Here is a 16,675-nt window from a genome sequence, read left to right on the forward strand (position 1 = left end):
GGTTGCCTATAAAAAATGCCTTACTAAAGCATTGTGAATATTAAGATCGGAAAATGTTTTTGACTTAAATCGTTACCATGCCCCTTTAAGATGTTAACCATTCCCAGATGCAATACGTCAATGTCTTGTTATAACGGAATGATTTTTATTTTCTAAGCTTTACCCCTTCTTTCACTTTGAGTTTATTTAAATATAACTTATAATTTTTGTTACTTTCTGTAAACTGCAGAAGTAAAATTACAATAGTGTAAAAACTATTTCACAAATACTAAAAAATATACTGAAAAACTTAAATCTACAAGGGGGTCATTATTCTACAGGGGTCACTTTTCTTCACGTGGAGTGTGCTCATTTTCATGAAATTGACACTTATTCTTCAGGCAAAGAGGTCATTTTTCTACGTAGAATAATGACCGGGGGTCATTTTTCTGCGCAGAATAATAACCGGGGGGGGGGGGGGGGTCATTATTCTACGTCGAAAAATGACCCCCGGTCATTATTCTACGGGGGTCATTATTCTTCATTACACCGGACGAACCCCTAAACCGAGCAAATATTCGTGAGAAACAACAAAATGACCCTGGAATGCGTGTTATTTTACGTTGGATGGAAAAGAATGAAAAACCTCCATTATCTACTGTGTTTGGTGAAAACTTTGAGTGCAAATTTTGGTATTCGAGATGGGATTTATTGTGTATTAATAAAGATGTTTTGTGTATTCGCTGGATTGCAAACAATAGTGAAGAACTTAAGATATGCCTACCACGGAATCTGCGTCAAGTTGCGTTATGGCACCTTCACGACTCGAGAGTTGGAGGTCATATGGGCATAAAAATGACTTTGGAAAAAGTTAGAAATTCCGATTATTATTGGCCTAGGATGCGTCAAACTGTTCACGACTATGTATTTGCGTGTGATGTGTGTGAAGAAAGAAAATATCCGCCACGGAAAAAGAGATCACGTATGAAAACTTTCCTAAGTGGTGAAACATTTCAAAGAATAGCACTGGATCTATTCATTCGGACCAAGGAAAACAATTCGAAAGTAAGCTTTTCCAGGAAATGTGTCGATTATTTCAAATTGACAAAACTCGAACTACACCATATCATCCCCAGTCAGACGGAATGGTAGAGAGGATGAATCGAACAATAAAGGACATGATATCTAAATACATTAATGCAAACCAAACCGACTGGGATCGTTTTGTGGACGGAATTGTTCTTGCGTATAACACCACTCCGCATGAAACTACACGGATTTCGCCATATAGACTAGTTTTTGGGAAAGAGGCTAAACTACCAATAAATGTTCTAACTGAAAATGAGAACTTTACAACTTCTGAGAAAGAGGCAAACAAAGCAGTTTATGTGCGTGATTTAGAAGAAAAACTTTCCACAATTCATGAACAAGCAAGGGAAATTACAAAAGAAGCATCTCAAAGACAGAAAAATTATTTTGATCGGAATGTACGGGAGACTAATTATGAAGTTGGGGAATTAGTACGAAGAAGTCAGCCAAAAGTCGGTAAAGGAGAAAAATTAAAACTATCAAGGAAATGGACTGCACCGTGGATAATAATTAAAAGACTAAGTGATGTGCTTTTTCAAATTCAGCATTCAAGACAATCAAAACCGGTTATAGTTCACGCCGACAACATCAAACCGTACCGAGGAGAAAGACAGCAGCCCCAATATACAACTGGCGAGTCAGCGGAACTAACAAGACCAGCTACTGGATCCGAATATACAACTGGCGAGACACCAGATGGTCAACGACGGCACGCGCCGGACTCTGGCCGGCGGCGTTTGAAGTTACCGCTAGCTCCACCCCCGAAAACAGACGACTCAAATTTTGAGAACAAAGTTTGAAAGCAGAAGACTCAGATGTTGACCAATCAGAACCAAGTTTGAAAATGACCCGTAGGGGACGACCTGTAAGGAAGCCCATTCAGTACAGAGAATAGTCGTTATCAAATGTTGTGCGAGGATTGTGGAAAAACTTTTACATCATCTAGTAATTTTCATCAGCATCGTAGGGAGCAACACAGTGACAGTGTGAACAGCTTAAACTGTAGTTTTTGCCAAAGACTTTTTGTGAGGAAATTCAATTTAAGGAGACATTTAATATCATGGACTTCATGGTGAACAGTTAAGCGACGCTATGAGTTCTAAAAGGAAGCTTGTTGACCGGGAGATGTTTACTCAAGCAAAGAAGCCAGTGTACGTACTTAGTGACTTCTACGAGAACATCTCATCAGATGAAGAAGAAACCTGGGACAAAACGAACACTGATGAAGATGACCTCGAGCATCTCTCCATTAGTTCTTGCGAGTTTGCGGAGCTTAGTAGTGTGGACGAGGCGTTCGTCGATGAAATCTTAGGTGAATGCAACATTGATGAGCAGCAAGTGCATAATGAAGAAGACGGGGACAAACGTACGAAAGCCGAGAAGGATCATTCGAGATTCGAGATTCGAAATACGAGATTCGAAATACGAGATTCGAGATTCGAAATTTGAGATTCAATATCTAAATTAACCAATCAAATCTTGGATCTGAAACTTGTATCCTAGCAACATCAAACTGTTCTAAATAAAGATCATTCGTACATGCTCTTTCCCACAAATAAATGTCTTAATAGCTCTTAAATAGTGGTTATAAGATGGTTAAATTAACATTGGTGAATTAACCCCACACAGTATAAACAATTAAATTAGAAATAACACTGTTGGCTTTGCGAATCTAAGTGGTTTTGTTTGCCCTGTATGTATATCCCCCCCGAACAATTTTAACCCGAAGTTTATTCGCCCCAACTGTGTAAAAATCGGCTCGCGAAGAAAGATCTGTTTAATCTAAGTGTTTTAGCTATGAAACGAAACTCAATGAAATAATCGACATGTCAAAATATAGGTTATGATAAAGTTTTAAACCATAGAAGATATAATGATTTACAACCTCAAAGACAAAAATCCAGATTAGAATAGTGTATTGTAGGGTATGACAATGCCATTGTCGATATATGAGAGAGAGAGAGAGAGAGAGAGAAACAGACAGACAGACAGACAGACACAGAGAGAGTTTTGTAGTGTCAAATTCAGTTTAATTTAGAATTTGAAATTGATTTGATTTGTTACAAGCATATATAGACAATAATTAAGCCTCTAAAACGAGAAAAGAGAGGAGGTAGCTAGGGTAGGGCAGACCAACTAGATAGCAAGCTTTAATTTTAACGGTGTTAGCGCACCTGTCATTTACATCGACTCTCTCTCTCTCTCTCTCTCTCTCTCTCTCTCTCTCATCACCTAGCATTTCCTTTTCCGTGAGGGGGTTTGGGGTATTTGTGATGTCTTACATTAGCTAGCGAAAATGATAAAAAAAACATGAAATTTTCTTTAAAGGGAAAGGTCAGGTATAACACATCTCTAGTGAAATAGATAAACAAAAGTTTGTTTAAAACATCCACCATATACTTTATCACATGATCTCATCTCAAGCCATAAAACTTGGATTAATTATCTGGTTAGTGTTAAATCTCCTGCAAGTGCATGGAGGCTGCCATGATAGCATCTCTGTGACGTCAGCATACCACTTCGATAAACTGACCCACTTATTGTATCACGTTATCTCTGCAAGAATGGCGCAAGAAAATATACCTTATGCATTTAAATCAGAATATACTGAAGAAGTTGAAAATCTCCCTGCCGATAATAAATCATTAAGTCCAATTTTTCCAACATTAGAGGAATGGTGTTCCTGTAGACAGTTTGAGGTAATGCCCACTGCCGAGGAATGCATGTGTTGTAAACACTACGATTATACAAAAGAAAATATGGGAGAGATAGGTTGTATAACTGAACATGACCAATTTGATCTTCTAATTCTTAATCCAGATGTGCTTTCCATTATGGATACTATTATTCAATTTATGATGTTTAAGAAACAACAAGGATGTGTAACTTCCCTAGAGACTGAATACAAATGTGAACTGTTAAGAACTGAGATTGGGGTATGCTGACATCACAGAACATTTGGAAGTTATCGGGATGCTGCGATAAAACCCGATGATAAGCCACAACATATTTAACTCTAAACAGTAAAGAGCATCAAAATGGCAGCTCACATGACTTTGTCAAACTTTGATATTCAATCAGTGATTGTTGCTGAATTATGATCATGTTAAGAGAAATTTAGTGGTTGACATTATTTTTATGGTAAATATAAATAATTCAACTATTCTTTACTTTTGCCTGACCTTTCCCTTTAAATTGTGTGCGGATGTTGTACGCCAATAATCTGTTTTCAGTATATACATTTCAAGAGGGGGGGGGGCTATATAGTCCTAATTAATTTGTCAGTTATTCTGTCCCCACTTTGTTTTCTCTTCGTTTTCCATGTTTTTTTTTATTTGGCTCGGCAAATTAATATAAAACTTTGTGTGTATCTCCATAACGATGCACTGTGGATAAATTATGAGTAGTTTTACTTTTGATAAACAGGTACATATCCGTACTTGATTTTTAATTTGACTTTTATAATCGGATTTAATATTCCAATGATTATAGGGTAGGAAAGAGTAGACGGGACTTTTTTGCGCATATCCTACTGTACCATTCATTCAACACAGGTATTAGCACTCATCGAGTTCGACTTGCTTTCCTTTTCTTTCATCCACTGGAATTAAAGCTATTAATTTTTGAAAATATTTTGAATTTATGGCCTGATTATATATAAATTAGAGCTGCGCTGGTGCATATATTTACCCAAATGGACCAAAATATAACCAAATGAATCTAAAAATTTTGACAAAATTAGTTTAAAACGTACGACTCTTTTTCAATTCTAATCGGGTATGTCCTTTAGAAAAATCTTGAACCACACACATTTTAGCAAATAAAACGGCAATTGTTTCATTTTTTTAAGGGGATAAGGTGGTGCCGGTAAAGGACATGTATTGCTTGTGGCAGTTGTGCTATACTCTCATTTGTTATAATAGGTAATACTACATATTGATATAAAATGAAAGTTTCCAATTACACTGTACATAGCTTCTATCACGCATTTTGACCCGTGCGATAGTTTAAAACAATTTTCAAAGCATTGAATGTAATTTAACCGATCATTTTTGAAATTTAATTTTCTGGATCCCCGCCTGATACGACCGCCTTCTTGTATATTAGAATTACATGTACGTTGACCATATGTACACATTAACTTAATCGGCTATGTTATGGGACGATAACATTTTTTATCAATGTTTTGCAGGATATGTAACAAATAACAGCCTATTTGTGGGTTTTTGCACTGATTATTTGAGATAATTTGCCACCATCTTTTATGCATTCCACACACCACTCACAGTTTCTTTATTTGGTGTTCTGTGTGTATGGCGACAAATTGGTAAATTTGCACCACTCACCCCTTGTAGCTTCATCCTGATTACATTTTATCTGGCTAAGTGTAATGTAGTAGTATATTAAATACACACATCTTTGTTTGCAGTGCTTATTTACATCTTTAGACATTTACTTACAAAAAACGTAAACATTTGTATGACTTATATGTAATTATTGTCAATTTTGGTGCGGTGGGGGGTAGGGGGGTAGGAAACTACAGAGAAACTTAACTTGGCTGTGAAACATATGCTTTTATTCTTTCTTGTTGATATATCAATGAATGAATTATAACAAAATATATGTACAACAATTAATTTTGAAATATTCATGCACAATCAAATAAAAGGTTTTACTGTTCTCTGCACAAGAAATCGGCAATGTGAAAAAATTGGCACCCTATCATCCCTACCTTTAATTGTAGAGAGTAGGTATCCTTCTATATTGAAAACAATTCCAAAAGTAAGACTCATAATAAGTTGTTTACTGAGGAAAAGGAAAAAAAATTGTATTTATTAATAATTCCGTATGATGTGATAATATCTCAATGATTTGTTTATAATCATAGTACTAGTGTATCACTGTATGCATATATAAAAACGATAAGTAATGCTTATATTTATTAGTGAAACAGGACAGATTATTTATATTTAGATTATTTAGATACATGTACTAATCTTCATTAGTATCTAATCTAGTATCTAGAAAGGAGGGGGTCAGGGGATCTGGACACTCTCCTCGGGAAAATTGGAGCTTATCAAATTTACATAGTAAAAGTTTTTAAAATTGGCCTACATATTATGTAGGACCCCCTACAGAAAAAATTAGCTACGCTTATGAAGTTCTCTACCATAACCGCATTTTTACACAAAAGGGGTGAATAAACCCGGGTTTTAAACTATTACTGGTGGTGAAATACCTCAGGGTTCAAACGCATCAGGTGGAAATGCACCAGGGCAAACAAAATCACTAAGATCCGCGAAGCACACTGCATTATTACTAGTCTACTGAGATATTCTGTGTAAAAGTAAATACAAATAATTATTTAGTTAGGTAGGTAGAAGTGAACATAGCATTTATTGTATATAAGAGCATGTACGTATGATTTTTATTTAGAACAGTTTGATGTCGCTAGGATACATATTTTCAGATCCTTGATTTGATTGGTTAATTTAGATATTGAATCTCGAATTTCGAATCTCGAATCTCGTAGTTCGAATCTCGTATTTCGAATCTCGAATCTCGAATGATCCTTCTCGGCTTTCGTACAAACGAGTGCGTAACGAAACTGATGTGATTAGCGACAGTCCTAGCGACGATTACAGTGACGTAAGTGATGAAAGTACAAAGACTGATAAAAACAACAACGTCACAATCCGAGAACGATCGACAATATGCCTAACATTAAACAAAACGGTGATACGCAAACCGGACGGGACAGAAGAAGAAATTAGAGACTCTAAAATCGTATATTCCAAGGACTTAAATCCAGAGGACATCGATTTCAGAGATGTGGTCAGTGAAATATTACGCGAAATTCCAAAACATTTCGAGCACGGCAACGTAAGAATTGTCAGAGGGGACCTGTCTGTGTAATAGAACATTAGATAAACTGACTTGTATATATCATGAACTGTATATATGAACTGCGATGTACAATTTCGTTTAATGTTTATTTATTTATTTTTGTTGTGAGTTGAATTATCTGGCTGCATTTTACATATTTATGAGTTACCGATACCCTGCTTAATGTGTAAAGAGTAATATTTTGTATATTTATCCTAAGTTAGGTATTGTTTAATTGCAGATTTAATTATTATCATTATTCATTTTGAACGGAGTCAAAACCTTAAGTAGGGGGAGGTGTAACGGTATTTTAAAATTATATTATTCTTCTGTTTTAATTATTACGTAAGTTATTTATCATTGCTCTCCGCGAGCAATGTCATTACGTAATTGACCCCGTTTAGATAGATTGCTCCTCGCGAGCAATGCAAAATATGTATATATAGGACGGGTAAAATGTACGGGGGGACTTACTATTTTGCTATTGCGGGATATACATGTGCAGTTCAGCCAGTGATGTTTTGATATTTTATTTGTGAAACTTTGGATTTTTATCGTAATGTGAATAAACTGTAAATAATTCTACTTTGTGTTTCTATTAAACTAAAGCGGATGCTTTAGAGGTTGGAGCATTATCATCTCAAGGAATTAGTTAAAATGTGAGTTATCTACCTGTGGATTTCATAGTATAGAGCCGTTTACCGCTCGACGGCGCTACACATCTATTATTATTCAACAAACAGTTCAAACTTCACTACGCCGTAGTCTACAGTTCTTACAAGTATGGCGGCCTTGCATCACATAACGAAAATAATATGTCCGGACGAAATTGGGAAAAATGAAAAACCTGTTCTGATAAATTTGGAAAATAAATTTGGAAAATAAATTTGGAAACCATAAATCAATTTTATATACCGGCCCCTAAAATATGGTCCTACCTAGAACATATTTTACAATTTTGCATACAAAACAACTTAGTCTTTCTCATCTGACTCCAACACGAGACAAACTTTGGCTATTGGGCGCGTAAGAATACTGGACACAGTTTTCACTTTGACAACACGCACGATACCATGTACATCCTTCTGAACCTCCAGAATTCGACCAAGATTCCAATGATTCCTCGGTCCATTTTCGACAATGAGAACCATGTCACCTTCTTTAGCATTGCGACCTTTCTTCAGCCACGTCTGTCTACTCTGAAGAAGAGGTAGGTACTCCTTATTCCATCTGCGCCAAAAAATGTCTGCAAGGTACTGGATATGTCGCCATCTACGGCGTCCATAGTTGTCTCTTTGTGAAAAAGTTCCAGGTGGTAATGTTTCTCCAGATTTGAGAAGTAGCAAATGGTTTGGTGTTAGAACACTCAGATCACTTGGATTATCCGATGTAGGCGTCAAAGGTCTTCCATTGAGAATAGCTTTAACTTCACAGAACAACGTTGCGAGTCCTTCATCGTCGAGATGGATAGTTTGTTCATGTAGAACAGAAAATAGCACCTTTCTAACAGATCTGATAAGCCGCTCCCAGACACCTCCAAAATGTGATGCTGATGGTGGATTAAATGTCCAATCTATCCCTGACTGCAGTAAGTGAGAATGAATCTGGTTTATGTTCCATGTTTTGAGAGCTTCTTTTAGTTCTTTCTCAGCACCCACAAGGTTTGTACCATTGTCCGACCTGATGAAGTTTGGTTTTCCTCTCCGTGCGATGAATCGGCGAATAGCATCAATACATGAATCTGTATCCAAGGAGAATGAAACTTCAAGATGAATTGCTCGGGTGTTAAGACATGTGAATATCACACCATAGCGTTTTACCATACTCCTTCCTCTCTTCGACTCAAATGGTCCAAAGTAGTCCATGCCTACATAAGTAAAAGGCGGATCATCTATTTTAAGCCTCTCAGCGGGTAAATTAGCCATCTTCTGCTGCATTGGAGGAGACTGGTATCTTCTGCATATAACACATTTCGAGATAAGCGATGTCAATAGAGAAGAAACACCAGGAATCCAAAACTTCTCTCGAATCACAGCTAAAGTGGAATTCTTGCCCAGATGTCCTGTAAATCTGTGGGCATCTAACACAATCAACTTTGCCAGTCTGGAATTTTTTGGAACAATCATTTGATGCTTTGCGGTAAAAGGTACGTTTAGCTTTTCTAGTCTTCCTCCCACCTTTAAGACTCCTTCGTGTAGAAACGGATCTAATCTGGAAAGCTGTGAAGACCTTTTGACATGTCCGTGTTTGGCTACAAGATCTTTCAATTCGCTAGCATAATATCGCCTCTGCTCATATGCAATAAGTTCTCTTTTTGCTCTATCAAGGATGTCAGCATTGAGGTATGGAATGTTCTTTACTAATCTAGGCTTCTTTAATCTATCTTCACTCCTCATGTTTTCATTCTGCTTGATCTTTTCTCCAGGAATCCCAGAGTTCATCATTTTCTCATGTCTTTCTCTCTTCTGAATGACTGTTTTCCGCAGGTTATCCTTGGCAGTCAGGAACCATCCAACAGCAACTTTCATTCTTTTCCAGTCTGAGAAATGTTCCAGAATTCTTTCAACACCTTCTACTGGAGATTGTATGAAAGCAGTGTTGGCACATTTTTTCACTTCCACATATTCGTCGCCAGAGTGGTATCAATTTCATGTTCCGCAGGCCAGGTAGAGTCTTGTTTCCAGAGAAATTCGGGTCCATGGAACCAACGCTGATTATCGATAAATTTAACAACTGACGAAACCCCTCTAGATGCACAGTCAGCTGGGTTCTCTTTTGTGTTGACATAATGCCATTGGTCAAAGTTTGTAGCGGCATGAATGATGGCAAGCCTGTTCGCAACAAAGGTTTGGAATCGAGTCTTTGTGTTAGCTATATAACGAAGCACTTACATACTGTCAGTCCAGAAGTGTATCTTTTCTAGTTGGTCATCAACTAATTTGCTCAACTTCACAGCTAGAGTAGCAGCTGCCAGCTCCATCCTAGGGATTGTCATCGACTTAAGTGGTGCGACTCTTGATTTTCCCATCACAAATGAACAATATACTATCTTATTCTCATCAGTAATTCGCAGATATATGACAACTCCCATACCAAGTTCACTCGCGTCTGCAAAACAATGTAACTGGTACGACGCCAAGTGTCCAAAATTCTTTGGTTTGTAACATCTTTCAATCCTTACATCTTCTAATTGTTTTACTTGTGTAAGCCAGCTGTTCCAATTTCTCAACACAGTTTCGTCGATTTTCTCGTCCCATCCTATGCCATTTCTACACAGCTGTTGCAGCAAAGATTTAGCTGTCATAACAAATGGTGATGCAATGCCGAGAGGATCGTATATGGAACTCGTCACAGATAGAATTCCCCGTCTTGTCGTTGGTTGGTCCTTTATTCCTAGTTGAAATCCCAAGGAATCATTCTCAACAAACCAATACACCCCCAGGGCACGCTCTATCAATGTTTCACCATTTAGACTCAACTTCTTGATGTCATCAGCTCTATCATCTTCTGGAACTGACTTTAAAACCTCTGCACAGTTACTAATCCACTTTGTTAAACGAAATCCTCCCTTTTTACAGAGGTCTATCAAGTCTTTAATAAGAGCATATTCTTTGACGGTCTTTTGCAATGCATAATTACAGCATGCCGGTGAAGACGTAGCCCCAAAAATGTGCACTTTCATTCTGTAATGATTAGGTTCAGCATCCAGATTTCCATCTTTCCACCAACGCAGGACAGATAAGGCAACACATCGTTTTGATATGCTAATGAAGGGATAATGAGTTATGACGTCATAATATACGCCCCGCCTCTTTATTACCATATATAGAATATATACCGAAAACAGCAGTTTAAGCATAAAATACGGCTGACTTAATACTTCATAAGCAAAATATAACTACGAATCACTCATGTGTGTTTTTATAAGTTTACAACAATCAGAATATACGAAGAATTTCCATAACGCATCTGTCGTATGGGTGTGAATCTGCGTCCCAAAAGCGCTCGTCAGACGATGTAAACACGTGTAGCTGGTATTCCCGATGATGGCGATCTTTTGATGATTTACCAGGTATGTAGATTAGATATACAGTGTATTTGTAATAAACCAGATAGCTCAATAACTATTTTATTGTGATTTTATACTGTTGATGCATTTCTGATCGACTTATAATGTGTTGTTTCGTTCAAAACATGAGGAGAGACTGCATTGTTTACATTTAGGCCTATACAATGTACATTGTACATGTTGCTTTATTGCCAGTCCGTTAAATTGTTGATCATTTTCACCAATCGACACGAATCAGTTCATAGTACTTGTACTGACAATATTTAGCTTTACACAGCTGTTTGTTTTTATTTCAATTTGTAAGTAAACAATACAAAGACTGTGTGAAAACAGCTGATTTGATTTTCTGAAAATCAGTACAGTGCAGGCTAAAAGATGCTGATTTCATTTTCTGGAAATTGATGAACAGCTGATCAATAACACCTTTCTACTGTGTTCAAAATTCTTCCATGACAGTTCATTTATATTGTTTACACATTCATCCAGTTGATATATTAAGATGTTTATGCACATGAATTCTTAAGTATTACTAGTTTAGTTTTAGAACTCAGTGTATTACTACCATAACACTGTTTGAAATCTTGTCACCTGGGTTCATACTTATGATGCTGTACTATTGGTAATAAAAAAAACCCAAATAATAATAAACAAATGACTGCATGTCTCCATCTGATTTTCTCTAAATGAGGAATCTACATTCATGGTCATATATGGTATTGTTTGTGTAGAATGTGCATATGTAACTTTCAAATAGAATTTGAAGTGTTAGTCATTTTACCCATCCATGCATAATATATGTAGACCTTTCACAAAAATGTTCAAATTACTGTTGACATGTCCTTATATGCATGTAAATTAAATTGTATGACTTCTCATAATTATATTTTGTTATTTGCAGAGTATTTTGAAAAGTGTCACACTGATTTGAAAAAAAGGCTGGAAGAAAATGTAAGTAAATAACATACATGTATAAGTTCAATAATTTATCATTGAAATAATGACCAATCTGATTATTCTATGAGACAATTCAAATAGAAAAAGTATTTTCAAGTACGAATGGTTTCATTTAATGTTTTAAAATGATTGATATAAACCTATGTTATTTATAAATCTACAATTTTGAATATTGCTCAGCAACAAATCAACAATACATATTAGTATGTTTTAATTCACACTGACTGCACCAGCATTATATAATATCAATCAATCAAATCAGTTGTGTGTGTGAGATAGAGAGAGAGAGAGAGAGAGAGAGAGAGAGAGAGAGAGAGAGAGAGGAAGGAGAGGGGTGCATTTTTAAGGTCAGGCCGGGTAAAATAAAGGGGTGCAATTAAACTAATATCATGCACATATCAGGGGTGAGGATGCGAATAATTTCAAATCGATCAAACTGAAAAGCTGTATTTGAATTTGTGCAAAATTAAATGCACATCTAAACATAATGAAATGTTTATTAAGATAAATAAATTCCATTGACTATCAAATTGTAGAAAATCCTCCATTTCAGTCTTTCAGCCACTTTGATAACAAGTTAAACTTACTGAAATATATATAATTTTCATTTTAGCTGGTACCTGCTTTGTCTTGAGATTTACATAAATGATGTTCTTATTGGTGATTATTTACCCGCACCCTTATCCTGGTGTCATATACAAGATGAAATGATGGAAAGAAAAACCTGAACTTTAGAAACAGGAAGACAGTGTTTTTGAAGAGAGAAGAGGACCAGAACTAAGAAGTCATACAATAAACACATTGACATCATAAAAAGAAATTGCAATTTTGAGTTTGAATGCAAATGTCAGGTTTAAATGTTGTCACAGAATTTTTTTTCATAAAGTCCCTTTATCTTCTTGAATTAATAAAACAAATGAACCAAATATAATTGTTTCTATATATATAATTCTGTTTGAGAAGTGGAAAGGGGATGGTATGTAAATGGGCGGGAGAGAGAGTCTCTCACATAGGAGAATTCAGACTTATTTAAATTCAATATATTAATGTGAACCAAAAATGGCTTTTAATCGCCTTGTTGCAGGATTTACACACTCTCTTTCCTTTCTCGGTAATGAGAAATGAGCGTTTAGAATTTATTTTGTGAATGAATAGATATGCTAACCCTCCTCCCTCTCCATAATCTTAATCATTCTGCATGTGTTGAATAAAAATAAAAGTCAATTTTAATGAGTGTTTAAATTACAAGTGTAACATGTGTAATACAAAGGTGAATACTGTTGATTGCTTATGGGGGATGGGAAAAGGCCTCATACATGGGCAGATCTACATGTATAGTCCCCGTGGCAAGTTCTAATTTAATTCACAATTTACATAGTAAAACACCATGGTACCTGGCCCCTGGCAAACAGAATAAAGTTACCCCTTTGAACCCCCTCCCCAGAATAATATTAGCAGACCCAAGCAGTGCTATAGAATATGCAGTCATTGGGCAAAGGGCTGCACATAAATAATGAAAAAAATACTCCATATCTCATTTTTTAATATATGTTATGAGAACAATTTAGTTAGTTTATTAATATCAGGGGCTTCATTTGTCTCTGTTGACATCTAATCCCTCAAATAATTGTGTACAATTAGCTCTTATATATTTTTCTCTCATTACTAAAAAAATATTAAGAAACCAATAACTCCGCGAATGCGGTTAACCAAGAGAACTGATACACAACGGTTTTTTGTTTACATCCATGATACAACAGAGGAAATGCGGACGATTCATCGTAACCATCTTGTCTCTTTTAAAATAAATAAAACAGAAGCACTATGTTTGAATAACCATTTACATAATGTACTGTTGAAACATATCCTAAAATTAATTCGGATTATGTGATAAAATGACATCGCGCCTATATCAAAAGAGTTATCGCTCAAAGAGTTACCTCCCCTTTTAGGATCACTTGTGCGTTTGAAATGTGTATTGATTTGAGAGGACTTCTAGATTGAGAAATTAAATGCAAAAGTTCAAGTGCAAGACGGCTATAGATATTATTAAACTTGGTATGATTTTCTTCCCTTTTACGAGTTCTTTATAAAAACTGATGCTCATTTGTTGAGAGATGAAGGTTTACTTTGTAATTGTAATGAAAATATACAATAATGCACTATTTTAGGAACAAGTAGCCAGTTTTTAAAGAAATTTTCATCACTAGTAAACTTTACAACTGACTGAGCATTGATTTCTATGATGTATGGATAATTTTGAATATGTTGCCATATTACTTACTCTTAAATTTCTTTGCCTTGCCCTTGAACTTTTTGTCTTATTTTAGCATTGACGATTTTTGTCTAAAAGACACCCACGTGACCCTAAAAAGTCACGTGACCGACAGATTTAGACATGGTCAAGTAAAGGAGACCCATATCTTTACAATAACACCCAAAATAGTTTAGAACTATTCATTATGCAGAAATGAATAGACAAAAGCAAAACGACCTCCTTTTACTGCTGTTTAAAAGCAAAATGTTGCCTTAACTGTCCTGCGAAAGGAATCGCATGCAATCTCTATCCTTCTCTGGTACAATAACTTGATGGAACATGGCCTCTATGTCACCTTGTACTGCGATACGTTCCTGTCGAAATCTCAAAAGTACACCCAAGAGGCTATTGGTTAGGTCAGGTCCTTGTAGTAATTGACTATTTAGAGACACACCCATAAAAACTGCTGAACAATCAAAAACTACTCTTATCTTTCCTGGCTTCTTTTCATGGTATACACCGTGATGAGGAAGTTACCATACTCGCCCGTCATCCCTCTTTAGCTGCATCTCAGGAACTGCTTCTGCGAAACCCTTTTCAAACAATTTGTTCATAAAGCTGATATAATCATTTCTAAATTGGGGATTTTTCAACATCCTCTTCTTCAAACTTTCAAGTCGTTGCTGTCCTTGAATCATATTATTTGGTAGATTCACAGAATTCTCTCTGAATGGTAGTCCTATGGAATAATGACTATTTTCTTGACTGATAGATCCTTCTACCTGACTCAGAAACTTCTTATCTTCCACTGAATGTTCTCTTTTGTCTTCTATAGCACGTTCTGGAAAATCAGAGTTTATTGATGCCTTAACTAATTCTTCTAGTTTCATGTCACATTCACAATACTATTCAATTGTCACTCTGTTCACATCACATATTCTAGTTTCTCCTTCCCTGAGTACGTTCCATACGATCCATCTTAACCGCGTTTTAGTAGCGTGAGGGGAACCGCTAGGCCCAGTTACCACATCATATGGAGCAAAAGCATCTGGAATATTGCTACCTAAGAGGAGGCCAATCTCAGCATTAACATCTGTAAGTGTAACATGCGATAAATGGGGCCATCTTGATATTTCCTTCTTAGTTGGGATATGGTCATGGTTGACCGGCATCTTGTCTTTAGCGTAGACTTTAGGAAGATCAATGAATTCTGTCATGCTCATGTCGCTGATCTGCAGACCCTTAACTGAGTGAGATGACAGTTGGTAGGCTTCTCCCATTGTGTTCAAAGTGATGTTACATCTCTTGCCACTTGCTCCGAGTTGCTGCATCAGGTTTTCAGTGCAAAAGGAGACACTACTGCCCGAGTCGAAGAATGCATATGTTACGACACTATGGCTTTTGTCCTTCAATTTTATTCTTACCGGGATAATAGCCATGGCACATGTTTGATCACCGGCCCCAGTATCACAACAAGCACTAATACTTGAATTCTCTGCAAAGCAATTAGCAGCAGATTGCTTTATTTTCGGAACTGCTAGTGAAGAGTCACCAGCCTCGCTTTTGTGATTTGACGCATTTACTGAGGATTTCGTTGGATCATGAAGAATTGTAGGGTGAAAACGTCCGCATAATGAACACTTCAGTCTGTTTCTACACTTCATACTCATGTGTCCTTTCTTCAAGCATCCATAACACAGTCCTTTACTCTTCATAAAGCTGTATCTTTCCTGGAGACTTATCCCTATGAATTTCTTGCAGTCACTGAGTAGATGAGAAGAATTTTCGCAATAAACACATTTCACGTTTAAGTCTGTTGGTTTAGATGTGTCATTTATAATGTCTGTTGACAGTACAACTTTCTTCTGTGGTTTATAATTGCTCTGTCGAGATTCGTTAACTGATATGTTTCCATAGGTTGGATCGTTGGATTTTTTAGCTTCATTTTTTATGAAAGTCACAAAGTCTGAAAATGCCACTCTTTTCTTTGCATCCCTTTTCTTCAAGACGACACTTCTCCATCTGTCATGCATGTATATTGGTAATTTCAACATTAATCTTTTCATGTTTTCCTGATAGTCTAAAACTTTGATGCTGTCCATACTCTCTGCAGCATTTTGACATTCTACCAAGAATAAGGAAAACTCATCCAGCATCTTTGAGTCTTTCACTTGAGGCCATTCGAGAGCTTTCTTAATAAAGGTTGTGACGATTAGTTCATTGTCGCCGTACCTTTCTTCAAGTTGGTTCATTGCTGCTTTGTATGCCCTCTTGCCGTCCATATGGCTGAAGCCGGATACGACGCGACCTGCCTCCCCATGTGTCATTTGTTCCAGATAGTTCATTCGTTCATCATCGTCTTTAGTGTTTATAACTACTTTAGCATGGAACTGTCTAATAAATCTTCTATATTCCAGTGGGTCTCCACCGAACCTTTTTAT

At 36.4% G+C, this 16,675-nt stretch overlaps 1 protein-coding gene and 1 long non-coding RNA gene across 2 annotated transcripts in view; one reads left to right on the forward strand and one right to left on the reverse strand.

Moving 5' to 3' along the window:
- LOC117684045 (uncharacterized) overlaps positions 1-16,675 on the reverse strand; it is a 365,862-nt gene that overhangs the window by 115,395 nt on the left and 233,792 nt on the right. The window lies entirely within an intron of this gene.
- Positions 10,676-12,796, forward strand: LOC117685611 (uncharacterized). Its single transcript, XR_010712414.1, has 3 exons — positions 10,676-11,026; positions 11,922-11,971; positions 12,591-12,796. It is a non-coding gene; the product is annotated as an uncharacterized lncRNA (long non-coding RNA).

Source organism: Magallana gigas, chromosome 1 (assembly GCF_963853765.1).
Source record: "Magallana gigas chromosome 1, xbMagGiga1.1, whole genome shotgun sequence".
NCBI lineage: Eukaryota > Metazoa > Mollusca > Bivalvia > Ostreida > Ostreidae > Magallana > Magallana gigas.